Below are 27,461 nucleotides of genomic sequence, written 5' to 3' on the forward strand. Positions count from 1 at the left end.
AGATGCGGGTTTGTATCAAAAATGCAATCAGGGAATGGATTCATTCCTCCATTGTTGAACAATGGAAGGCACTTGCATGCCCATTTTGCAAATGCAGGATTTTACTTTCTCTTTCACAGAATTAGTGCATATTTTTTTCTTATTTTTTGATCTTATTTTCTGTAGAAAAATAAGTTTGACTATTCGGAAAGAAATTACCTTTCTCTGAGAAATCAAAGAATAAAAGTTGACATTTCAAAGATGTTCCTCTTCCAGTAGATTGCACAAAGATGGTACAAAAAAAAAATCAGTGAAAGAGAGATCTAGGAAAGGTGCTTGGAAGTGATTGGGTTGGTAATTAAAGTGTTTTATTTGGGGAAGATGTCGTTTTGCAATCTCCACTCTGCTGTCCTCTGGGTGGTGCCCTGGCAGTGCATTACAAAGGTGAGTCCACAGCTGGAGTTTGAATTTTTAATAAACTGGGGAGAGCAGCTCTGAGGAACAAGAGCTTGAACTCCATGGTTCTGATCCTTAAGATCTTGTTCCTGTGGTAAGATTACAATATTTTATGCAGCAAGGTCGGGTCTTGCACTGCTGAGGATCATCACAGGGGGCAAAGGCAGAGCAGGGCTTGGACCTGAGCACAGCTCCAGCAAATCCATTGCTGTTGCTGCCATCACTGCTTTGAAATACCAGCAGCAAGGATGTGTTAATATCCAATTTTTAAATCTGATTCTTAATTAAGTTATTTTATGGAGAGGAGTGTCAGGGATGGCAGAGGAAGGTAATACTTACTAGAGAAGTTTTAAGTTACTTCACTGGTTTTGCTGTGGGTTTTTTTTTTTTCCTTTGTTTCAGAGATCAGGTCTGTCTTATTTATAAAATGTCTAATTTCAGTCTAAAACGAATAAAAAGTCATTCAGACACTGAATGGTGAGTGATCAGTGTGAGTGATCCCCAAAGAAGTGCATGAAAGTTTCTCATGCAGTTGAAAGTTGAGTTCAGGGAATGAAGTGTTAAATGCAAAAACTGAAGGCTGTACTCATCACTAAGTGTATTTTTTCCTGGATTTTCTTTTCTTTTTTTCCTTTTTGCTGTACTTAAATTACAAGTGAAACCTTCCAAATGCTTGTCCTTGCATGGCTGTTCCATGAGAAGATCTCTCATCTCTGTGGACAATCAAGTGTTCCACAGGAGAAGTCTGAGCACGCAGCTGATTTCTGTGATTTTCTGCTGTATTTTTAAATACTTGTACATATTAGTGTGTACAGAAATATTACTGTACTCTTAAGAAGATCTAGTGTGGCTGAAAAATAGCATAGAAGGGTCTTTTTATGTGCCAACGTGATGCTGGTGGCTGAAAAATGGATGTGAAAGACTGTCAGAGAATGTGCTGTTGAGTTGTGGAGACAGAGGTCATAATGATGTTAATAAATGAGTTAATTATGATCATATTTAAATAATGTCCATGTAATGCATGCTAGTCTTCTCAATTCTTTTTTTTTTTTTTTTTTTTTTTTTTTTTTTTTTTTTTTTTTTTTTTTTCCTTTTTGGACCCCATCCCTTTTATGTATTTAAAAAGAAGGTGAAACATTTGGGATTCCTGGGCAGCACTGGGCAGTGGACACCAGGCAGAGCCACGGGGCAGCAGTGCCACCTGAATAACCACCGTGGCAGTCTTGAAAGTCAAGAATTCAGATTCCCCTCTGTTTCCTCCAGATGCACAGAGGTTATTCCTTCCACATTTAATTTGAAATCCATTCTGTATTTTTCCTCTGTGCCTCTGAGTTCTCTGTCAGCACGCAGCAAGGTACGAGTGACTTTCTTTAAAATATCTTTGTTCTGAACTTTGAGATGAAATCAGATCAGACTTTTTTCCCTGTATACTTTTTTTTTCTGGTGCTTTTGGAGGGATGAAGTAAAGGCCTTTCAAAGCAGATTGGCTTCATTCCAGCACCAGACAATGCATTTGATTATGAGGCCCCAAGATCAAGGCAGGTTCTTGAAACCAGCCTCAACTTCAAACAAAGCAGGGCTGAGATGTGCAGATTGGTTTGATCTGCATCTTTGTGTGCATCCATCTTATGGAGGGGTTTTTTTCCTCCAGTGGAACATTAGAGGACTTTTTCCAAAGTTCACTTTTCCAAGTTCACAATAGAATTAACACCCCATTTTTTTTTTTCTTGACTAATTTTTGCTATTCCACAGGAATTAACAAACTTCTCAGTTTTATATAGAGACAGCAGGAATGGTCAGTGATCATCAGTTCCTAAAATCTCAATTGTTGAAGACTTTACACTGGTGACTACAAACCCTTAATTTTTTTTTTATTTTTTTTTTCAATAAGGGTCAAAGGTTTTCCATCTCTTGCCAATTCTCTCTCAGTTTTTGTCCTCGTGGCTCAAGTGGGAGGTGGTGTGGTACTTCAAACACCTGATTTGTGGAGGAACTCGATTAAGAACCTCAGCTCTTACATTTTTTACATGAAAGAGGCAATGAGGAAAGAAGTGGACTTATCTTGCTACTGCAGTTTACCATTGCCATTGTGCTGCCACAAATGTATATCATATTTTGATTTTTGAATATCACTTCCATATTTCCATTCTATTTTAGTGAACTGGAGGCAAGGTGATGAAATAGAAAATACATCTGAATGAGAAAATGGGCAGAGAGACTGAGAGGTAAATCTGTGACACAAATTGTTATTTCCTCAAGCTGTTAGATAAGACAGAACCAAGAAAGCAGGCAATAAAAGCAGACCAAAATGGAAAAACAGGAGGTTATTGACATATGATCTAAATTAAAACACCTTGTGTTTACTGAAAACAGTCTTTCCTTTTTTAAGCATTCACTTTCTACCAGTTTCAGAAATTAATAAGTTGTCCACTGTCTCCAAAAGAATTTAACCCTTCAGTGTCTGTCCATTATTATACATGCTGTCTTTTTTAAATGGAGAAGCACAGGAGAAATTTTATGCTTTCAATATCTCTATTGCCTAATTCTGTTCTTTGAGTCAGAATACTGCTTATTACCCTTTTTTTCAAACTTGGATATTTCCTTTTTGTGTGTGTGTGTGTCGTGGTAGTATCAAAAAGACTGAAAAACGTTAAACTAATAATGTCTGTTAAAATATTACAAATAAAGCCCTCTCCCACCTTCCATCCACAGCCCACAGCCCCCTTCTCATGGGATTGAACACAATGACTCTCAGGCCTCAGTGTGTCTGCTTTGGATACAGTCTCTGCAGATTAATAAAAATCAATGGAATATTTACCTTAATTGCACTCCAGCCTCTTCCTTTTAATCATGTTTAATAGATCTAACAGCAAGTGCTGCTTCCCACTAGTGGTTTTCTCATTTGCACTCAACTGGAAATAAAACTTGAGGATGAAGGTTGGCCCCTAAAGCAGCAGAGGATTTAAGGTAATGTTTCCTGGGCTTTCCACAGAACATTCCTAAAATAAAAATAAAAATAAAAATGTCAATAAAAGCTCTATCAGAGGGTCGCTGAGGCTGGCACAGGGTTCAGGCTGTCCTGTCCCCTCTCCCTGCTCAGAGCAGGAGCACCCAGAGCAACCAGTCCAGTCCCTGGACTATTTTGGATATCTTCAAGGAGCCTCCACGGCCTCTTTGGGCAATTTGCTCCACTGCTTCACCCCTCTGGTCTTAAAGAAATTGCTTTTTTTCTTATGTTTAAATAGAATTATTTGTATTTCACCCGCTTGTAGTGGAGGAGCTCTTGTATGAGAGGTGCCTTAAGGCCCTGGCCATCGTGGCTGCAGCAGGCAGAGCTTTCCCAGCAGCTCAGGGAGGGCATCCTGCCCCTCTGCTCTGCCCTTTGGGGCACACCCGGGGCCCTGTGCCCTGTCCTGGGCTCCCTAGGACAAGGGGGCATGGAGAGGATGAGCATGAGAAAGAGCATGGAGGGGCTGGAGCATCTCCCTTATGAGGAAGGGCTGATGGAGCTGGGAAAGGAAATTAAACCCAGTAGCTGGGTTTGATTCAGTTGTCTCCCAAGGGAAGTCATAAACAAATGTGGAATTTAAAGGAGGATTAAAATATTTTGATTGATTCTGTTCTGCATGTTAAATATCAATAGTTTAATTCCAGATAGAAGAATCTAAATAAAGTAGAGAGATCTGGATTAGATCAGGATCAATGTTCAGTTCAGGAGAACAACAGTATTTACTTGGTTCTATGGTTCTATGGAAGTAATGACTTTTTAACTTTCTTTCAGTGTCTGCAGATGTTGCAAAAACCTCACTACTGCCATTGGGAGGTAAGCATGAACATCAAATATGGTTCTGTCTAATTCTCTCTTTATGTGTGTATATAAAGAAGTGCATGCATATATATACATATATTTATATTATGTGTGAGAAGACTCTATCATTATCCATCAAAATTTAAAGCTTTCAGGTGAATTCAGGACCCCTTTACTGACTCTCCATGTGTGCACAAAGAAAAGGCTGCACTGAATAATCTCCTGGTATTTTCCTCATAATGGTAAAATTTTGATCTTTTATGTCAATTTTGAAACTTAGCTTGCTTATCAGCCAATTCTCTGGCTTCATCTTGTACACTTCAAGCAAGAGAAGTCACCAGGGAATTTTGTAAAAGCTGTGGTAGTTCAGAAAGGTAAACGTCAGGCCAGGTTCATCTCTTGTTCTCAACTCTTCCCAGCATTAAAATTGATGAGGAGAGGATTTATCAGGATGAGGAGTATTCAGCCCTAACATGCAGGAATCCAGGGCCCCATGCATGTCCTCATTTGTCTTTGTCTTTAGTCATTTGTCATTTATGGTCATCCCATAAACATGGCTTGGTGCAGCCATGGTTTGAGTTCTGTTTAGAAAGAGCTCTTGTTGCACATTTGTAGAACACCCTCTGAAATCTCTGAAAATGAGGCTCTGCAGTCTCAAATTCACACTTAAATTTATGCAGGGCAGAGCATGCTGTTATGTACTGTTTTCATTACTTCTTTCAGTGAAAACACTTTTTTCCTAAGCAGGAAAATAAAATTTTCTCCTATTTAATTATTTGTTTGTTTGTTTGTTTCCCAGAGAACAAAGTACTTGAAAATAACTTGAATTGTCAACTGCAATCTTGTGAATTTTCATAGTACTTTATATGAGGGTCAATCTGCTGATAAGAATCAATGCAGCTGATCATCTGATTAATGGAACTAAATCGTAATTAGGTGCTAATGAAGATCATTTGGAAGTATATGGAATGCATGTAATTCTTAAGTTTGATTTCTAAAGCTTGACAGTTTTCTGTTCTACTGATTTTAAGTTTTCTCTTTGTTTTGTTCAGGTAGGTTTCAATGCTGCATTTCCTGTTTGGAAAGAAACAGAGAGAGTAGAAAGTGAAAATTGTTTTGTAAGGAGGTTGAAACAGGGCTGTGAACATCTAAAAGTGTGTTGGAAATTTATTTCACTCTCTGATGGATGAGGGAGGACAGAAAATTATCTGGACCAAAAGTTGTACCAGGAGTGCAGCCTTCAGCTGCCAGCTGTTCCTTGTAGGAATTCCCACAGGAGCCAGCTCTCCTTAAGGGGAAGGTGCTGGAGCAGAGTCCCCTCCCAGCAGCTCCCTCAGAGGGAGGGAGGAGAGGGCAAGGTGCCCCTGATGCCTTGTGAAGGCTGCCCTAGAGCAGAGGCTGGGCAGAGTTAGAGAATAAAGCAGGGATTAATTCAAAGGCCTCCATGGATGCACCTTGGGCAGCACAAGAGCCCAGCCAGGGCTGCACCCAAGATGAACCAAAATGGTCCCAAAATGAACCCAAGATGAACCAAAATGGTTCCAAAATGCACGACCGGGCACGGGGTCTGTCCCTGGGATCAGTTCTGGTCTATTAGTATATTGGTTAATTGTCTAATCAATAATTGTATAATTATTATAGAGTTAATTGTCCAATTACAGCTTTAGGTTATGCAGTCCCATCCTGTTTGCTTTTCTCTCTTCAGCCCACATTGTTTCTGCTCTTGGGCCTGAGATTTGGACCATTTGTCCTTGGTCCCCAGCTAGAGAAGGAATTGTCTCTACTCTGTGAAGAGATCTTACTATCCCCTAATGTGAAGCTCAGAACTACACAGTAAAGCAGCACAGAATCTGAAAAATATAAAAGACAAAGCTGAGGCATCCCTCTCCAGGCTGTGCTGGTTGGGATTGGTCAGCCTTAAGAGCAGAAGCCAAAAAGAACATCCAAACCAGCAGAATTTAGGTATTTTGCTCTTTTGTCACATCTGGTTCAAAATGAGGAGCAGAGATTTGTGAACAGAAAACTATAACTTTAACTAGACTTTGGGCAGCTTGATGTCTGTTAGAAACAAAAATAATAGCCTGTACTTTAAAAATGATAAACACCAAATAAAGTCTGAAGAGAGAAAACACTCAAATCCCATTAAAAATCAATGGGCTCTGATTTCACTCACACAAACAAGGATTCTTGTTCTTGAAATTAAAGGTAATTGACATTTGTTTTCTTGTTTGGTTTCAATTTAAAATAATGATGCAGAGTTAATTCTCTGCTGTCTAATATCTGAGTCTTACACACACACAAAACCACAAAAATCTCATTTGCACCAGGATTGCCAGTTAATGATTTTGATCAGAGAATTGCACTGTGGTTTCATTAACTCCAACAAAAACTTTTGGTAATTGTGCTTATGCCAATTATAATTTGTTTTGATAAAGGCAGGAGTTGCTGTACCAATCTTAGGGCCATTTCTCACTGGAAAAACAAGATATTGAGGATTTCTGTTCAGCACAGTTACTGTTCCACAAAGTTAGAGTGAAGCATAGTTCTGTGCTTTCAATAACTTGAATTGCTTGAGAATACACATAATTACAGAGGACTCAACCTTTCTTTAGTATGGGTTAGCATCCTGCTCTGTCAATAAGGCAACAATAATAATAATAATAACTTGAAAAAGCAGCAAAGCCATTTTGATGCCATTGTAAATGTTTCAGATAAATTGCTGGCTTATCCATTGACCTTCATGGTAGTGTTGGATGATTATACCCAACTTGTCAAACAAAACATCAGCTTGTGATCTCAAAAAATTAAATTACCTCAGCATAATTTTTAAAAATGGGGGGGGAGAAAAGACAATAAATGCAAGTAGCTGTTCAGGTCGTGTCTTTATTAATAGCATGTCATTAAGCAAACTGAAAAAGCATGAACTGTGCCATATTTAGAGATGAAGTGGGAGCAGAAGCTCATCAGCTGTACCAGGAAATCTCAGGCAGATGGTGGCAGGGCTGGCAGCACTTCACTGAGTGCACCTGTAGAGTCCATCCTGACTAAAAGGGTCACAGAGAGAAAAAGGCACCTCGAGCACTGCAATATCTAGGGATGGTCTGGGCTTGGGCAGGGATTAAGGAGCTCCAGATCTCCTCCAAAATGGCCTCAAGCAGTTCCAGTGGTGAGAAGAAATAAAAAAAAAACATAGGCAAGGGTAAGCACAACAGCATAGAAAAGCCTTGATTTTTCAATATTTGATATTTTAGCCTATTTTATTTTGAGATGTAAGTGCTGGCATCACTGCAACTGGACTCGATCTTTGGACCTAGACTTGGTATAAAATAAGAGTAATTTCTTGGCTTTGCATATTAGGTGTGTTCCTTTTGCTCATATCAAAGTTTTGAGAGCAAGAAACACGATTTTAAGCACGACACCACAAACTGGTGGGAATTTGTGCAATTTGTGCTGTAACTTGGATGAAATAAATTGCTGATGACTCCAAGATGTGCCTCCCATAGTTTGTAAAATAGCCAGGATCACCCAGGTCCTTCCCTTAGCAGGAGCAGATGAGTAGGGTTTTGAACAAGAAACACCTATGAGAGGAGAGATTAAATCTGTTTCTAGAACTATAAAGTTTGCCAATTGACCCCATGGATTCAAGCTCCCCATAAGAGCTGGCAGGTACCAGCCAGGTCTTTTCCAGAAGGGAATCCAGTAGGAGCCACCATTGTCTGTCTGTAGTCCAGAAATACTGCAGTCTATCTTACAGCTGAAATTTTTATACATTTCAGTAGCTGATGAGTTTTATAATCAGTAAAGATGTCCCAATCCTCTAAAATGTAAACTCTTTTAAATAACTAAATTCACTGCATCTATTTACTGTCCATAAAGACAAATAAAATGTAAATATTTCTCAGCTGAAATGCAGAACTGCTTAATCTCTCTCCTGGTGCCATATTTTACTTCAGCTGTGTCTGACTGCACATTGTCCTACCTATAAATAAAGTCATTAGATTGTCCACAGAGCCTTGCAGACATGTCTATAATCAGCAGTGTTATAATCCGAGCACTTTCTGCTTTGGGAGTTTGATCTATACAAACACGAATACAATAGTAGAGGGATTTTAAAAGTCAAATAAATGTCACTGGAGTGCAGTAGTAAATGTGTCCAAGGAATGTGCTACCTTAATTGAAAATTCAAATTACTGAGCATTGCTCCTTTTCAATAAAACATTCAGTGCTGTTGAATGAAAAATCAATAGCTGCTTTATAGTGCATTTTTCTTAAGCAGTAGGCAAGAACTCAATTCCCCTTCAAAGGGTTTTTATTCTTCTACCTTTAGTATTTACTTCTCTCCCTCTTTTTTTCTCTCTCTCCACAGCAAAATGGTCTTCAGATTCTTTTGTAAGCCAAAACATATTTCACTGGCAAAATAAAACCAGAACATGTGGTATTCAAATTTGTTAGCTACTGTTGTAGTTAAAGTCATTATAAAGTCAGGTGCTTGGGTACCTCTCTTTTTCCTGAGTGAACACTTAATTTAGACTGTGCCTACTGAGGTTTCAGGAAATACTCTAGTTCACATTGGGATAGGATAGGATTTAATTTTAAGGCAGGAGCTTTGACATCCTTGTAGGGCAATTTGAGATTTGTCCTTGATATTCAGAGGGGGAAAAAAAAAAAAAAAAAAGGACAAATTTGTAAAAGCGCAACAGGAAATGTTAAAAATGCGCTGGAGATTTGTAGGGAAAATGGAAAGGAAATTGTAAATGCCTGCTAAAGCAGAGATCTTTGTGGAATGTGAAGTTCTTGGGGGAGATTCTCCGTGATGCTTGGTAGAGGCTGAGAGTCCTCCTGCTGCTTTTGGTGTTTGCTCTGAGCACTGACAGCTTCCAAGGGGGCAGGCTCGGCATGAAGAGCCCAGCTCCTGGTGAGGTTTTGTGCTCTGCTGTTGGCACCTGCCCCTTCTCCCCTCCTTTTCCTGCACCCCTGGCAGCCAGTGAGGCTTTCCAGGGACTCAGCCTGCACCTTTGTGCCTCTGGGAGAGGACACACCACATTTCTGGGATTCCTGCCCCAGCTGTGTCCCAGCAAACGCTCTCATCTCCAGTGTGGAAACTGCTGCAATAATCTGCACCACAGTGATGAGAAACATTTCAGATTTGCCAGATAACTTATGGCAAGAAAAGCCCTCATGTTGCAAACTGCTGTGCACAGAGGCTGTTGGGAGTTTGGAGTCAAAATTATATTAATCTTTGAGGGTAAGTATGGAGGAGGTCATTAAATCCCAGCATATAAATCACAAATATTGATTATTGCTGGTACTTGAACACATAGTGTCACTACATATGCCATAGCCTGAAGTTGTGAATATATTGCACATTGCCACAGCTTTTTGAATTAATTCTGAGCATCCGTTGTTTTCTAAGAGAGGAGAGAGCAATGACAGTAAGTGTTACTTAGAGCAGGAGCTCCCAGGGAAATGTGCCTTGCTAAAAGACCAGGAATGAGCTTTAATTTAACTTTGCAGATCAAAATAATTCCTTGGAACATAGATGAAAACTGTGTGTGCCAGTATAGACTGGTTCATTTAAATGGAACTTGTCCTTTCAGAGCATTGCACTGATGTCACTTAGTAACAAGGATCATTAGTGTCTGAGCTAAAAATGAGAGCAGGAAAAGAGCCAGTTCAAAGTCTGCATTACAGCAGGAAAACCACTGCTGCTGCATGTGCTGGAAATATCATTGCCTTTCCCCAAGATGAAGATTGCTTCTACTTGTTGTCTCCAGTGCCATAAGCAGCTGGTTTTGGGGGTTTTTTTCCCCTTTCCTTTTTGTTTTGTTTTGTTTTATATTCTGCAGCTTTTCAAATTAACAGGTGCTTGTGGAGAAGCATGAGCAGGCTTAGAGACCTAAAAATTCAAAGATGCTTTAGAGACTGGGTGTGTGGGCTGATGCTGAAATTCTCCCATGTGTAGCAAATCATGAAGAACTTATGGCTGGCCAGCCAGAGGCAGAATCTAATCTGTGTTTGTGGTAACAGATGTAAATTCTGGAAGCTTTTTCAGTATCTTATACAGTTTGTTTTCAACCAGCTCAAAATGAGAGCTTGATTTTTGACTCATCAGTGAAGTCAAAGAGTGATGAAAGAGCCAAGTCTGTTATTTTGTTCCCTGCACAAAGTCAGTGTCCTTAAGTGACTTCTGACTTTTTCAGCCAACATATGATGCTTTTCTCTCTGTGCTGAGCAGCTCCACGAGTGGCAAACAGGTTCAGAGCAACTTTGCTCTGCCTCTCCCTCCTCCCCTCCCTGGCCTCCACACCAGAGGCTGCTTCCAGCACGGGGTTACTGCCCAGGACATCCTGGGGGTGTTGGCTCTTGGGACACCTCTGTGCTGGGATCCTCTTCTGGTTCACCTCCCAGAATCACAACAAGTTCCCTGTTCTTCCTGCAGCCCTGCCTGGTGTGCCCCCCATCTGAGCCTCCTGCTTTGGGCTGGTGTTTGAAGCAAAGCCAGGCACAGCAGGCACCGTCCTGCAGTTCTGGTCCAGCCCTGCCCAGTCTGGGCACATCTGGCTCCATCTGAGTCCCTCTGCTTGGAGGTGGGAAGGGGAATTTGGGATGGGAAATGATGAAGGGTCATTCTCTCTGTGACATGGAGATGTGACTGCAGCATCATCCCAGCCTCCCATGGTGCAGACACAGGGTTGCTCCCCTGTATCACAAAGTTTGTTTAATTTCTTTTAGGAAAATTTCCTAACTCTTTATTCTCTCCTGAAGCAATGTGAAAAATAGTTATTTGTAAAAGCAGCATGTGAATGGGAGAGTTTCTAGCTGACACAGGTTCCTAATATTTACTGATTTGGATGTTGAAATATAGTTTTTTTCAGTTTTATTTTTTTCCCCTAGGAAAATTTATTTTCTTTCAAAAGAAAAAAAAAATAATAAAAAATAGAACATGGAAGACAATCTACCACCAATTGCAATGGGCCAGAAGAGATAAGCAATGGGAAAAAAATGAAAAAAGGAAGAAATACTTGATAAATGATTGATAACAGTGAGGTAAGGTAACAGTGAAAGATGGATAAAATCACAGTTTGGTTCTGAGCCAGTCTTGTTAACAAAACAATTCATAGAAGGTGATATCTGGAGGGCTGTGAGATTATAGGTCATCTTTAAACTTGGCTTAACCTTGAGGAATTTAATTTAAGTCAGTGACTTTGTAAATAAGTTTAATCAAAATACCTTTAATGTTTCTTCAAATGTAAGTCAGAGATATCATCCTGAAAAATAGCAAGAGATGTGAAAATAGTAATGACAACTCTTCTAAGGGAAAGATGTGCAAGTTCTGAGAAGTAGTAAAAGAATGTAAAAAAAGCTTAAATTTAAAATTTATTTTATTTTACTTTTAAGACAAAACAAAAAGAAATGTTTTAAGTTTCCCCACATTTATTCTAACCTTCTAAAACTTAGATTTATTTATTTTTAATCTGCTGAGCTGTAGGCTTTCATTCTTTGTGATGCCTGTATCCAACAGGATAACTGAGAAGTGTTAAAAAAAATCAAATTGCTTAGAACATGTTTCCCCAGAGTGACATAAATCCTGGCATTTGAATGTCGTATTCTGTTACCTTACCCTGAGCAGAAAAACGAATGGCTTCAGCTAATACAGAATCTTATTGTCGAGCGATGCTCAACAGCTTCCTCAAAATTAATTTCAGACAAGACAAACGATGCGGAGGAGCCAAGCCAGTCCCCCCATGACCTCCCCTGGAGGCTTTTCCAAAGTGCCACTGCTCCTGCTTGTAAAGCAAGAGCTGGGAGCTGTCGGGGCCGGAGCCAGGCAGCCGGGGCAGGCAGCCAGATCCCGGAGCTGCAGGCGCTCCAACCCCGCTGCCGCTGCCAGATGTTGGCTGAGCCTCTTCCAGGGCTGGGGATGAGGCTTTGGGAAGGAATTCCTGCCACAGCAAAGGTCCCTGGTTAGCGTGGTTGGGAGTATGGCTTTGTGTCAGGGGCCTCTCAAGTCCCTGGGGTGTGTGAAGGGCTCCCAGAGGTGGCAGAGGGGCAAAGGAGGAGCCCCAGGCGGGAATTGCCCTGCGTGGGGTCTGTGGGAGGGGAAAACTCAGATATGGCTGTGCTGGTTGTTGATGTTGTGATACTTTCTAAGTCTGATGGAACAGATTCATCCATCTTTATATCTTGATTTTCTACTCTAAGATTCTGTTCTAAGAAGTGTGGGTAGAAAGGGAAGCTGAGTGGTTTTGTGTCCATGGGATAACCATTCCAGAATTTCCTTTTCCCCATTCCTACAAATCCCACAACGTGAGCACCAGAGAACAAGGAACAATAGCCAGTAAACATTTCACATTTCATGGGAAGGAATTAATCCATAACACTAAAATGCTTCTTCTTTCTGTTAATTCTTTTCTTTCTGTTAAACAATTTTACGTTTTCCCTATTCAAGCATACGGGGCATTATAGCTGATTTTAGAGCCTATACATGGCCTTGTTCTGCCTGATTTCAACATAGCCAGAACAAAATGTGCTAAATTGCATTAAGTATTAACATCAGAGGGTGGCCCAGCAGACCACATGCAGCTTTTAATTAGACACATGCAATTGTGTGTGAGCTGGTTGGCTTGCACAGAGTTAAATGAGAGCAGTTTGACCTTCTGGCTGCAGAGTGCCAAATGCTGTGGCACTCAAGCCATGGTCACACAAAGCACTCTGCCCACCTTCCCATCCAAGCCAGCCCAGCGTGGCTCTTGCCAGCTGGGCCAGGTGAACATTTGGAAAGGTGTGTTCAATAGTAGCCAGACCCCATTCCCTTAATTAAGCAGCTTTCACCAGTGTGCTGCACTAAATCATCCCTGCCCAGGGGTGGTATAATTACTGCTGAATAGCCTGGTGCTGAATAACTTCATAAACTGGAGGCAATAATTATTCCCAGAATGCAGCTGTTCCACTTTGCCTGTTTACCCCTGTTCTTCAGAAAAATTATCCCCTGACTTCAATGCTCTTCAGGGCACTTCTGGTCCTTGCTTGGAATATTTTGGTCACAAGCTCAGCCCTTTGAGAGTAAGCTAAAAGATTTCCTTAGAAGACTGAAATGGTAATGGAATAAATATCTTCAGTAGCTCTATAGAACATATTTTTAATTATGTCATGGTCATGCTATTCATTTTAATTTAATCTCTACTGCCAACCCATTTCTTTTGAATGCTCAAAATTCTTTTTTCCTAATTTGAAAAAAAAAAAAAAAGCTAAACTTACAAATCCCAGTAACCAAAGGTCACTTTTATCTTTAATATTTTAATAACCTATTTTAATTTGCATTTGCAACTGGAGGATTTCCATCAGACCCAGTGCAAGATATTGCTCCATTTCTTTCAGGCACGTGGTCCTTTGCTTGCTTTGCACTTGGTGTGAGTGGGAGCAGCTCATTGCTGTTATCCCTCTCTCCACTTAACTGCTTTTGTCACATTTCTGTTGAATACTGTGGTGATGCTGGTGGTACCAGACTTTTCATTGATGTGTCAAAGGCTTTTCAAAAAGTTTATCCTGCAAATGCAGCTCTGACAGGAGAATTTTCTCCAGATGAGAGGCGTTGGTTTACCAGAGTGGCATTAGCATTAACCCTCTGAAGGTTTTAGCAACTAAAAATATTTCAAAACTCTAAGCTATTGTTTAGTATAATTTTAATTATTTAAAATCTGCATCTCCGGGAATGGATTTTGAATATTTTGCCTACTTTCCATTGGAAGTGTTCAGTTTAGAGTTAGAAATGTGTGGTGTTGACCTATCAGTTTGTGTCTGACAGTCTGGCCTCAGTGTTGTGTGCTAATTATCTTGAGAAATAACCTTTGGGTCTCACTGTGATTTAACAATTAATTTTCAGTTAATTTTGTTTACCATTGTCTGGCTTTAAGATATGAAAAATACCCATATGAAAGGAAACCCTGGGAATTAAGAGTTAAGTCTATACAGGTTCACACTGAGCTGTCTGAAGATGGCCCCTGTGACCTCAGCAGTGTTTATTTGCCCAAGGTACAAAACTCCTTGTACGTGACCCCAAAGTGCATTTCTGCATTTCTGTGCATGTTTAAACGCTGCAGCAAACAGTTAAACTCCTGAGAATAAGTGGGGAATGGATTCTATTACTTCAGCAGACACTCATTCTAAACCATATTTGCTTATAACCTTATCTGAATAAAGGCTGCCCTGGTTCTGAAATCTATAATGTTATTTCATTACCCTCACATTCAAACACGCATACAAATCTGACAAGCAGGAAATTCATTGGCTGAAAGCAACTTCCACTTCAGCAGCTGTATCTATTTTGGTTTATTGTCTTGGAGGCTGTGTCAACGAGCATCCCTATTCAAGTGTTCAGTATTCAAGTGCTGAAGTTTTTGATTGGAAGCAGACTAATATTAATCTTCAGTTATCAAAAAGTCTAATTCATCATCTATTTCCCCAAGCCCCCTGTAAAAAAAACTGCCTTTTTTTTTCTTTTGTATGTCTGACAGAAATTCATTTTTATTTGCTGAAGTAAGATTTTATTTAAACAAAATCACCACCACCAGAACAGGATATGAAACTAAAGAATTTAAGTGTCTGATGTTATGGCATGTGAAATCAAAAGCATCCTCTGTACCTTGGAGACCAGACCTACCAGACCAAAGTCAGATAAACTAATTAGTGTTGAGCAAAGAACATTTTATATATGATGGCTCTCTGGGCTAATTTTACCCCTTTTGAGCTACTCATTATGCAGAACTCCTTAACTCAGTAGGACACAAGGCACTGTCCTGAGAGCAAGGTCAGTGAAACCAGATTCTTTTGGGATATAATGAATGGAGACAGAATTCTCCAAGGGATCCTCCTAATGCATGTCAGGAGCACAACAGATCACTCAATAGTGATCATGTATCTGTAGGTCTTTTTTTTTTTTTTCCCCAACTGCTGTTTCCATATTTTCCTCTTGAAAACTTCTAAACTGAATTTGAGAGTTTAATAGGAAATTCTCGTTATCTAACTCTCTCTTCAAGGGAAAAAGAAAAAGGTGCACATGTGGAAAAAAAAAATCCGGAATATGTTCCTGTTGGGTTAAAACTTGAAGTTGATGAGCAGCCATCTAATAAGGCATGGATTCCTTATTTTATGGAGGTATGTTTTTTATGGATATCCTTAATTGCAGAATTCTTTCGTGTAGGCTGTCTGAACATGCAGGAAGAGTCCAGCAAACTCCAGTAAACTCTTCACAGGCAGTAGAGCTGAGTGGCTGACTCATCCTAATCTATATTTTATCTTTGTTTATCTCTAGTAAACTCTGTGTCTCAGTGTGGACTGAGATAACACATCCAAATCATCCCAGATGCATGAGCAGAGAGATTATGAATTCCTTCAGGAAACCCAAAGAATAGGCAGGACTTATTTTGAATAAAAGAAGAATTGATTGTTTTTGGCAAATAATGGAAAACCCCAAAGTAGATTTGTATAATTTACAAATAAATAATACATCTGCTGCTAGCCACTAGATTGTCCATCTCAATAGTTACAGGAGTTTTGCTTTGGGGTTTAGGTGGTATTTGTCAAAAATATTTCAGTTAAGAAAATGGAAAAAAGGAAAAAAAAAACAACTAACCAAAGAAAAGGATAAGTAACTTAAAAGAAAAATCTAAAACTTAAGAAATACTGCATATTTTCCCTGGAAATCATATAAAAATTCTCACTGACTGTGTGTTTTAGATGCATAGATGTTTGTTGAGTCTTGAAGTAAATGTCATGTAAAACCAGGAAAGAAAACAAAAATGAATAATGCATCTTGATACAAATTATCCATTAGATTTCAGAGATGTGCTTGACCCATCAGTGTCTACTAACTCTGTAGAATCATTTTTGTTCCTTCAGATTTATTTCCTATTTGAGAAGCATGACTTGTCCATACCGAGCATGAAAAACAAATCTTTTTTGTTATACAAAGCACAAATTGGTAATCTGGAAGAAGCAAATATCTATATACATTTCTGATTTATGTCTGAAGACAAATATGAAGCAAATATTTCATTTAGCATAACCTTGTCAGTGTTTTGCAGGCTGCCTTCAGTCACAGAGCACTTGCACCACTATGGTCTAGTCTGTCTCTAATGATTTTTGATCCTTAAGAAGCTATTTTTCTATGAACTGCTAAAAGATTTTATACCCTGAAGTACCTCTACTTTCACCATTCATAACTAAATTGGAACACTCAATTTTGAAGTAATAGTTAGTGTGATTTATTATTTACCAAGGCATCAATGAAGAAATGTATTTGAAAAGAAGCCAGTAGCAAATTACAATCGATTTGCACAATATAACAAATAAAATGTTTTAGGGAGGCAGACTTGCTGCTTGAAATGATATGTGATCCATAATAATATTTCCAAGATGTCTGCTTCTTTATTACTGTCAACAATTCATTAATCATCTTCCTACAAAGAAAGCAACTCACCCTTCCCCTGGTTCAGACTTCTAAGAAAGTGCAGATTGTGGCTCTGGGACTTGCACCCATGTTGTACAAAATGCTGTTTTGTTTTGGTAAAATAAACATAACAGAACTTCTAGGTGGCCATTTATGTGCCTTTGGGGTGGAGACAGGGAAAGTTACTTATCCTGTGATGGAATCACAATATGATTATGGTCATATATATGGTGATATATGGTTGTTTTCCAATAAGGTAAAAGAGTTATATATGGATAATTTTTGTAACCAAAAGAGAGGAAAGATTCAAATCACAGAATCAAAGATTTGGGTTTCGAGGGATCTTAAGATCACTCAGTTCCAGATCCCTTCCCATGTTTTACTGAACATTTTCCTGTTTGTTTTCTTCCTGAGCAAGAAAAGGAATCAGAAGCCCAAGATGCCAGAGTTAAAAAAATAAAAATGTTCTAGCCCAGTGATAGTAATGTGCCTAAATGAGGTAGAGTACAGAGCAAGGTTTGTTGAATTCTCTGCTGCTTGCTATGGGTATTTCTCAGATTGTGTTGGACATTTCACTGCATCCTTGAGATAACACAGAAGAGTTGCAGAGGAATGAATTTTCTGCTTCTAGTAAAGCCTAAATGAAAGATTAGATCAACAGAGATGTTTAGGCATGCAAAGATAGAGATAAATGCTGACAGGATCATCAGAAATCCCATGTTTAGGCCAGTGAGTTTATTCAGAATTAAGTGCATTATCCATGTAATTCACTTTTGAAGATATCATCCATCACCAAGCTGGATGCTTAAATGCCACTGTAAATCTGGACTAAGTCATTCTTGTTGGTAACCAAGACTGGGGGAAAAAACAACTGCAAAACTGAAAGAAAGCAATGATACAAATAGAGCTACTGCTTTATTTTGTCCTTGAACAAAACAGAGGCTACTTTCTAAACACAGCTCATTACTGTAGACGAGATCATTCTGCCAAAAACACGGAGTAGTGCACTAAGTTATCTAAAAAGCCTCAGGAACTTCTTGGCCAGACAGCACAATCTGTTCAGGCACCCCCTGATATGCTATCAGCAGACACAGAGCAATCTAGCTGTGCCTGCTCCCTCCATCACTCTCCCCGACTGCTGCTGCTCCCTGGGTTCTATTTCTGTGCATATCCATGCATTTAGGAACCCTTAATGGATTTCCCTTACATGAATTCATGCAATCCATCCTCAACCAGTGCACAGGCAGGGTGAAAAGGTGGGGTTAGACCCCTTCATTCAATCAAACCGAGCTGGAAACTGCAAAATGTGACATTAGGAGCAATTAATTTAACCATCTGCAGAAGGGTTAACTACTGCTCTTGCTGTGTTGTGCTCCTTGCAGAATAAAAATAACAACTGGGCACTGCATCAGGACTGCTGAAGAACAAAAGGGTAGAACCTCCTCATTCAAGTCAAACAAGTTGCTTTCCAAGTGATGGAGTGAATAAAAGCTCTGTCAAAATCTGTAAGAGCGTTTGCTGAGGCAGCTGTGGCTGAGCAGCCTTTTTTTGTAGCTCTAAACAAGCACAATACTTATACATTAATATAATTGCTGCTATTCATTGCCTTCATTCAAGGTGCTTCGGGGGAGGCAATGTGAGGATAAACAGTATGAAAGAGCAGAGCATCACCAGAGCAATGTCTTCCAAAATTCTCTTAATCATTGAATTTTGATTTGCACGAGAAATCTTTCATAGGAGAAAGGGCTGCACTGATTTTTTATTTTTGTTTGAATGCAAGTCATTTGCTTTTGGAGGTCTTTTTCATGGGTTTTTCCAGTCTTTAATTTTGGAATTAAACTCTGCCACTTGGATAAGGCAGACAGGCAGCTAATTAGCCAAGAAATGGGCATTGAGAGCTCTTGGAAAAAAAAAAAACCACCACGCTTTTGTAAGTAAAATGATTGCTGAGGATATGGTATTGATTTGATAGTTTTGCAGCTGAAAATGTTTGCTAATTGGAGAACCAATTCTGTATTTTTATTCTCAGCACAGAATCAAGAAGCTTCTGAATTAAGCATCAAGAGCAAGTACTTGCTGAAGGAAAAATGAATCCAATAAAAGCCCAGGATGTGATACTGGGTGACACAAGAACCTGGCAGCTGTGCTCTGGGCATTCTAAAAGTGTTCTGGACATGAACAGGTAGAAATAATCATAAATATGAATCCAAAATTAATAACAATGGATGCTGGTAGGCAATTATTGCTGGCCAAGCTAATAACATTTTTTAGCTCTGGTTTTCATCAAAAGGGTCCCTGGGTTTCTAAGTCCATCTGTCAGAGTGATTAACAAGGAGATATAAAATGTTCTGATGTGCTGCCCTTGCTTTCACAGAATTTTCTCTTTTTCTGACAAATCATTCTGATAGAAAGAAACTGGTAAAAGGATAAGGGGTAAAAGGGAGAACTAAAAATGTTAGATGATTCTTCAGAGCCTTAAACATTCCAAGAAAATATCGGAACAATATGAGAATTAGTTTAGAATATTTTAAATTGATACCTTTTTTTATTTATCTCTAATGTATTTCATCAGGCAGTGTTAATCAGGTGTTAATGCAATATTCAGCAAAGAGAAATCACACCCCTGTTCTGTTTCACATGTCATTCAAATAGCAAAAGTGTTTGGTGATCTACAGGGGCTGAATATTTGCAGTCTGCTGGTAAGGGCTGACAAATGACACCGATCCCTTCCTCACATCTCTTTGAATTTTCTTAGGTTTTTGGTTTTGTTGGGGGCTTTTAATAAATTTTCCTCTCCATTCCACAGAAGGTATTGATATTTCTGAAAAAGTGCCAGCCACTACCTTGAGTAATTTCAATAAATATATGTCCAGCAATTCAAGAAGAAAGAAGGGCTGAAGTAAATCCACCACCACCACCCTGCTGCCAACCCATTCCCTGCTTCACACCCCTCCACCACCAAAAATAAGTTATCTATGGAGCTCTGGGATGCTTGCTAGGAAGATAACATAAAGTATAGAGGTATGAATAAATAAAAGTGCTTGTTTCTTCCAATGTGTGTGCCTTGTGCTGGTTTATGTTGTTTTCATGTCCCTCCCTTCACCCCTACTGTCTCATTCCTTTTATTAATTGCTCTGCTTTTTTTCCCCTTCTTTTTTTCTGTCCTTTCTTCTGCAAAAGCATAACTTCTGTTCTACTCATTCATTTTTGCTCATTCATTTTTCTTTTCTTCATTGTCTCTTCACTGTGTAAGTCTCCTTTCCTTTACCTCAGTGAGATTTCTTTCCATTCTCTCATTTCACTCCTTGTGATTTGTCTGCTCCTCCTTTTTGGTCTAATTCTTCCAATTTCTTTGTCATGTGAGCTCTCAGTGACCCCTTTGCTCTGCATTCTGCCTCTACTCTTTCTCTTTATGGTCTTCTACATAACTGATTTAATTCTTTTCTCTCCTCCACAGTGCACAGCTGGGACTCCATCCCCTGATCTTTATAGAGTCTCAGAATATCCTGTGGTGGAAGGACCCATCAGGACCATGGAGTCCAACTGCTGGAACAGGACACTGCAGAAGTCCCATCATGTGAGAGCATTGTCCAAACCTTCCTGGAGCTCTTCCCTGGGGAGCCTGGGCAGTGCCCAGCCGCCCTCTGGGGGAAGCACTTTCTGATATCCAACCTAAACCTCTCCTGATACAACTTCAGGCTGTTCCTTGGGTCTGTCCCTGGTCACTGGTGTCTGACCCTCCTCTCCCCCTCAGAGGGGAGTTGAAATTGTGGTGACTTCTCTCAGTCTCTGCTTCTCCATCTGAACAAGCCCAGCACCCTCAGCTGCTCCTCACACACTTCCCCTCTCAGCCCTTCACCATCCTCGTTGCCTTCCTTTGGATTCTCTTTAACACCTTCATATCTTTTTTGTTAATTTGGTGCCCAAAAGTGCCCCCAGCACTCAAAGTGAGGTTTCCCCAGTTCAGGACCATCCCATGTGCTGTTCCTGATCCCCCCAGGACACGGATGTCCCTCCTAGCCTGCACACAGGTGACACATCCCACGTGCCACCTCCCTCAGCTGTGTTACACCCATGGCAGCTTCTGCGCTTGTTCTGGACCCTTCCACCACCTCCCTACAGCTGCTTTGGGTTGTTCTAGTTGGGCATAAAGCAGCCAGAGCAGCCTGAAAGCAGAATTTCTCTCAGAGAAGGCAGAGGAGCTGCTGCGCTGCTGCTCCAGGGTGCGCTCTGTCCGTCGGAGCGTGCTGAGGGAGGGATCCAGCGCCAGGGCCTGCTGTGCTCTGATTGTTCTGCACTTCCCAGAGCTGGGAGAAGCAGAGCGTAATTAGATCAGCAATGAGGCTTTCTTACAGTTTGGAAGCATTTGTAAATCCCACTGATGGTTTTGTATGGTGAAGAGTTGGTTTTGTGTAGAAAGGAAGTTATTGAATTGTGGTGTGTCAGTCATGATAATTAGCAAGGCCTGTGCTTGCTGCAGCAGGATGATGGGCTTTGTTTTTTCCCTCTAGGCCTATCAAACTCGGATAACAGATATTCAAAGTTTCACATTCACATCTAAAACCCTCTTCTCACAGGTGGAGATCCATACTGGATCCAAGGCCTAGAGAAAAAGCTGGGTATCCCTAAAATTTCTTTTTGTGCCTCTGCTGGCCTGTTGGGTGTGATGGCTGCATCCACTGATGCTGTTCAGGTTTTGCCTTTATTTCTTTTATATGTTCTGTGTATTCTTCACACATATATTTCCAGCTCTGTAGTCTATGGTATGAGTTTTCCCAGTACTTTTCCATGGCCTTTCCTTAAGTGCAAAGACAAAACAAACTCCAGAGCTCCAAGCCCCAGGAAGTAGAAGGCCCCAGTCCTCTCTTGGCTCTTCCTGGGAACCAAGGCCAAGAACAACTCTTTGAGATGCATTCTCATAGACAAAGTACAGCTGGTGCTGAGGGGGGACTCCAGAGAAGGGGCTTGACCTGAGGGGAAATTGCACTTGTCCTCCTAATTGGTGCTTTTTATCAATTATGCTAATTTCCTAAAACCCATACCCCTGTGGTGAGTACACCCATGGCTTTTGTGGACATCTTCCCATAAGTTCCTCTGAAGGCCTTCAAATAAAGATCCCTTTTTATATTACCTCCTTATTAAAATAATCTCGAGTTTCATTTCCAGGTTAGGACAATGCAACACCACAGGAGTCCATGAGCTCTCTGTTCCTGCTGCTCAATTGTTCAATTCTGGCAGATTTTCCACTCATCAGGACCTGAGTGGCAGCCACTCAACCACGCTTGAGCAGTTTGGGGACGAACCCTGGCCAGGAACCCTCCTCCACCAGGCAGTGGTGCTGGGACTGCCCAGCTTTGGCACAGCAGGGCTCAGCTGAATGGAAATGAGCTGTGCCTGCTGGTCCAAGGGCCCCAAAATGGTTTCAGGATTGCTTCATTGTGAAAATGGATGTGTTATTTTTAATCTGTTCAAAAGTAGCATCCTATGGAGCTGAATTCAGGAAATCACTCACAATGGTCATTTTGTGTCTGCAGTGCCAGACTTGCAGAGAGATGGGTTTAGATATGCCAATAGCCACAGAATTTTCCAAGAGTAAAATCAATTCCTCAATTCCTTCCTTGGATCATGATATGGATCTATTGCTTAACTTTATTTATGAGCTTCAATGGTCAAATGAATAGTCCTAGACCTGTACTTTTTAATATATCAAATACTTTTGTCTTTTCTTCCCAGGAAAGGTGAAAATATAAATGTTTCTACTGGTTTTGTTTGTGTTAGTTCACTTTGACCTCTCATGTTACATCAGTGGAACTCCATGAAATGCTGCTAATTTTTATCAGCCCAGGTAAAAAAGACATAGACATCTCAAAAGTTTATTTTTTTTATTTTTTGTGTAAGAATTCATTTCTGTCCACTGTTTCTTCCATGTGCCTTGAAATGGGAAAGGCCTGCTGTTTTCAGAGAGGTTTCCCATGCTCTTGTACAGGCAGGTCATAAATCACAACTTGTTAGGTTGAAATAACTGAAATAACCAACTCCCTTTTTTTTTTTTTCCTCCCAAGCTAACAGTAAGAAACTTAGTCTAAGATAGGTTTTGGCTTCATTTTTCTTATCAATTTTTGTTACCAATTTTGAAGATACTTTTACCAATCCTATTACTGAAAACATTTCCAGTTAACCCTGAAGTCCAACAAAGAATGTTCCTCCTCTATCAGAAATTTGTGTCCACTTGGCATTGACCCATTTATTTCACCCTTCCTTGCAGGAAGAAATTCTTTATTTTATTCAGAAATTAATATTGGATGTGCTTGCTAAACCTGGAGCTCTAGATATCTGAGGAGTTAAAAGTTCAAGATGACAATGTAAATCCCAGCATTGATTCCAGCCCTCCTCACTCTGTAAGTACTGTTTATTCTTGGAGCCAGGCTCCCCTGTGATCTTTCTTTGCAAGTAATTACTGGGTTTGTGTTTAAGGCAGAAAGCACTTGTGGACTGATAACACACAAGCTGACACAAAATTCTCAGCAGATCTTGACTCGTTTTCAGTCTTGCAAGACTTTTTCAGAGTGCTCTGATCACAAATTGTTGTTGAGATGTCTTCATTCTGATCTCAGCTGTCTCTGTTTGCTACCAGAACCAAGTTTTTAACTCTCCCCACCCACCCAGGCCCATTTTCTCAGCTCTAGGTGCTCTCTCACAGTGCCTCCCACACTGCCTGGCAGTGATGATCAGCTCCTGAAAGAGTGACTTGCACTCCAGCTGGGCAATTAGAGACAAAGGTGGAAACTTTGTTTAAATTTTCATATTTAAAAAATCTTCAAAGTGTCTTATGAGCTCTAATGACAGGGTTATCAATAAACACAAAGGAAACACAATGTGAATTATTTATTCCTTCATCTATTTACCTACTGAAAGGAAGTCAGCTTATTTAGAGTCAAATCCCAGCTCTGCCAGAGACATGCATTGTGCTGAAGGAGTCAAAGATGTGATGACAAAGCTATTTTAGCAAAACTCCTCCAAGGCAAATGTTAAATAATATATTTAAATTTAGGTACATTTACATATAAAGTAAATAGAAGTGTATTTATAGACGTGTCTATATAAATAGTATTTGTGTACATGATACATTTTTATATATACAGTTTTTATAGCAAACACATAAAGAGTTTATCTAAATAAATTTATAATTTCATTTTTTGACTGAAAAATAAAATTCTGGTTTTTTCTGTAACAGACTCCAGCACTTGACACACTTGATAATGCTTTGTCTCCACTGAGATGTACAGAACACCAGAACTTCCTCCCTTTAATTGGGATGAATTGGTCAAAGGAACATCAGAGTATATCTACAGTTCCATTTTAAAAACTGGTTGACTAAATTTAAAAAGTTTTAGTCTTGGAGCTTCTAGCTGGATAAAAGACTTTGAAACTGAACATTCTGAAATTTATGAGCTCCCCTGCTACCAAACCCTTGCAAACCCAATGCAGCAGAGATTATGGAGATTCCAAATTCCAGTGGTGGCCAAATTTCTGGCACTTTATTTTACATAGATTGTATTGACAGCTTCATCTGGGAAGGAAATGGAGTAAAGCATTCATTTTCAATAAGTCAATTCTGTTATTGATTTTAGATTTCATACCCATACACTTGTAATTGTTCCTTCAGTACTTTTGGAATCCATGACGATGAGCTGGTTGACTGAGGTGCTTTGGTTTATATTGCTTTTAAAGTTCTCAAGAAATTCTAAGAGGTGATTAAAAAGAGTGATTGCCTAACTTAGTAACTCATGTAGAGGGTGTAAGACCATGTCTAAGCTATCCATCATAAAGCAAGCTTAGAATTCACTGTATTCATATTTAAAACAACCTGTCACCATTTATAATCTCAGTTTGCACTCCCCAATGTGAGGAACAAGATAATATGCTAGGGTATGGTTAGATAATGTTCTGGATGCAATGGAAATGGAAGAAAAGGAGACAAATACAGAAGTAAGGTTACCACATCCTTCTTAATCTGTTTAACAGTAATTTCCATCAGAATGTCAGATCAGGTCACATTTCCAAATGAGCTGTGGAATCAGTGCATGGAAAATGAGAGAAAGAAGAGGCTGATATTAACTCTGAATTCTTTTATTTTGTCAGTTTAACTAGAACTTCAGTAAAGGATGGGTGGGTCTTTTTTAACTCATTGAGACCAAATATTTTCTTATAAAATTCTGCTGTATTGATTTTGATGTGCACACCAGGCACATTTAAGATCTGTCTTCTCTTAGGGGCAATTAAAATGTTGGTCAGCATTCATGAGGAACACTGATCAAGGAGCCCAAATGCAGGTGAGGGGGGCTCTTCTCCCTGACAGAGGAAACTCCTTCTCTGTTCAAGAACTGCTGCTGCCTTCTGATCCTCGAGTTCAGTTTTCTCATTTTCTTTTTCTCATTCTTGAGTCCAGCTCAGCAGAATTTATTTTCTCTTGAACAGAATGACCCCCAGTTCCAACTGTGCTGTCTAGGAAAGATTCAGCAGAACATTTTATACTTTCTTTTCTGAAGTAGCTCAGACTTCTTAATTATCCAAGTCATAATTTTCTGATCCAAAGTCACAGGAAAAGGACGAGCAAGGACTAGGTCTTGGAAATTATTAACATCAGCTTCATCCAAATATAATAAAGTTTTAATATACATTTTAAGTCTTTTTAGATATTTTACCTAAATTAAAATTAAAATTACTAAATTACTCCTTCAGAAAATAGGAGTAATGTAGTCATTAAAGCTGACTTTATTCAATTCCCTTTTAAGCATCCAGGAGAAGTACCCAAACACAAAATGGAGGGACCCCTTTTATTTCCAGCACATCAGAAGGCAGTGGAGATTATCCTCATGGTCTGAAACCCAAAATTCACCTTCCAGATCCTCCTTAAGGAGTCAGGGAAAGACCAGAACCATGGAGGACAGATGCATGGCAGAAAAAAGCAATAATTTTTTGAAATGATGAACCCTGCAGAGCCTGGTCCCCATCAGATCCCAGCTATCTCAAAAAGTTAATGGCTCTGGCACACAATTTTTTTTTATCACAATGCTCTTCAGAATTTTTCTTTTATTTATGTCCATCTCCTAGGCTCTTATTGATAAGAGTTTGAATTTTCAGGCTTGAGTATCCCTTGTTCATCAAAGGAATGGGAAGACATATGTACCCATGGAAAATCAGGGGCATCATTTCTCTTCTGTGCTGAATAGCTGCCACTTAGCCAGCACCAGATGGACAAGAACCATAAATCATGTCCTGGCTCACTCAAAAAACATTTCCAGCCACACTTTGTTTGAAATTCCAGGTCCTTCCTTTAGTCCTAAAATCCCTCTTGATCGTTGTCCAGGTTACTGAGGATTTAAGAGGGTCAGTTCAGCTAAAATCATTTGTTCTTAGGCAGCTTTTCCTTACCACCTCCAAAACCTGCTGGATTATTTTTGCAATTGGCAATTTGGCAATTTCTCATGTCTAAAGATGCCACAGATGCTGCAAACTCATTTAATCACAATTGAAGATTTATTTTCCCTGTGCTTTGAACAGTTAATGTGCCATTTCTGTCCTTGGCTCATTATGGGTGTATCACCAGAAAATAACAAGCACCAATATGAGTTTAGGCTGTATATTCCTTTATTTCTTGCTTTAAAATGTGGAGAAGTTGCAAACAGTTAATTTCTCATTGTTTTTCTTTTTTTCCCCCATTGAAATCTTCACACTCTCCATGATCTTCTAAAAGAAGCATTTAAAATCTGGTTTTTAATAGTTAAATTCTTAATCGCTTTTAAAAGCAATGTACAGGATTTAAACCTTGTAACAAGTAATCTCCAAAGTATTTGCTTCCTGGTTTTAAGAATTGTTCACTGAAACCAGGCAGAGCTGTCAAAGTCCCAGAGGCCCAAGGAAGCTCTGATGACATTGCTACCAAAATTGTTTTGGAGATTTGGCTGCCACTGTTCACCTTTTGCTGTGAAGCACCAGTAAATACAGAATAAAAATCCACCTAAAACACCGTGGCTTCCCTTCTCACTGCATCTTTGTTTCATAATCTTGATACTGTGAGCAGTTCAGAATGTCTGTATTGATTAAACCTTAGGAGTCTTCACTTGAAATTCAGGCTGGTATTCTGCAGACTATAATGAACATTTCGGAATGCACGGCGTCTTCTGGGAAACACCTCAAGATTATCAAGTTTAATTTCCCCATGGAAGTTCTTTCAGCAGTGCAATCAAGCTAACTTTTACTCTCTGTAATGGAATAAGATTTAATCTGCAATTTTTAAACCACCAACATTTCCTAATTTTCTTCTTTTAAGAAAGGAGGTTTGCTGTGGTTTTAGGCTCCTGCTAGACTTTTTCCCATAGTGCAAGTAATGAATATTCCATCCCTCTTTAGTATGCTGGATGTGTGCAAGCAGCTTTAAGCCTATGGTTCATAAGGAATTTATGTCAATATTGCAATTAAATCCTGTCTGTCATAATAGGTGACCTTTAATCTAGTGTATATTGAGTCCCTAATCTCTCAGATTGTGACTGAGTGATGGAGATGCAAGACTTCATGAAAGAAAGGCAGATCTTAAGAAAATAATTATTTTTTGTGTAAACTGTGATTTTCCAATTAGTACTCTCAGCTGGGACAGAAAATATCTAACTCATGATATGTTCTGATTCAAAATTAATCCTTTTGTAACTGTGCTGTTTTTGATTAAAGACTAATTTTTCTTTCTTCCAGACAAAATCCTCAACCCCTGTG

The 27,461-nt window shown here is 39.6% G+C and overlaps 1 long non-coding RNA gene across 1 annotated transcript; it reads left to right on the forward strand.

The window, feature by feature from the left end:
- Positions 1 to 18,777: 18,777 nt before the first annotated feature.
- On the forward strand, positions 18,778 to 20,490 carry LOC139597510 (uncharacterized). The gene is made up of 3 exons (XR_011681621.1): positions 18,778 to 18,873; positions 19,498 to 19,712; positions 20,149 to 20,490. It is a non-coding gene; the product is annotated as an uncharacterized lncRNA (long non-coding RNA).
- The last annotated feature ends 6,971 nt before the right edge of the window (positions 20,491 to 27,461 follow it).

The sequence above is a fragment of the Agelaius tricolor genome, unplaced genomic scaffold (assembly GCF_023055355.1).
Source record: "Agelaius tricolor isolate 1412-34295 unplaced genomic scaffold, bAgeTri1.0.p SCAF_17, whole genome shotgun sequence".
In the NCBI taxonomy this organism is placed as follows: Eukaryota; Metazoa; Chordata; class Aves; order Passeriformes; family Icteridae; genus Agelaius; species Agelaius tricolor.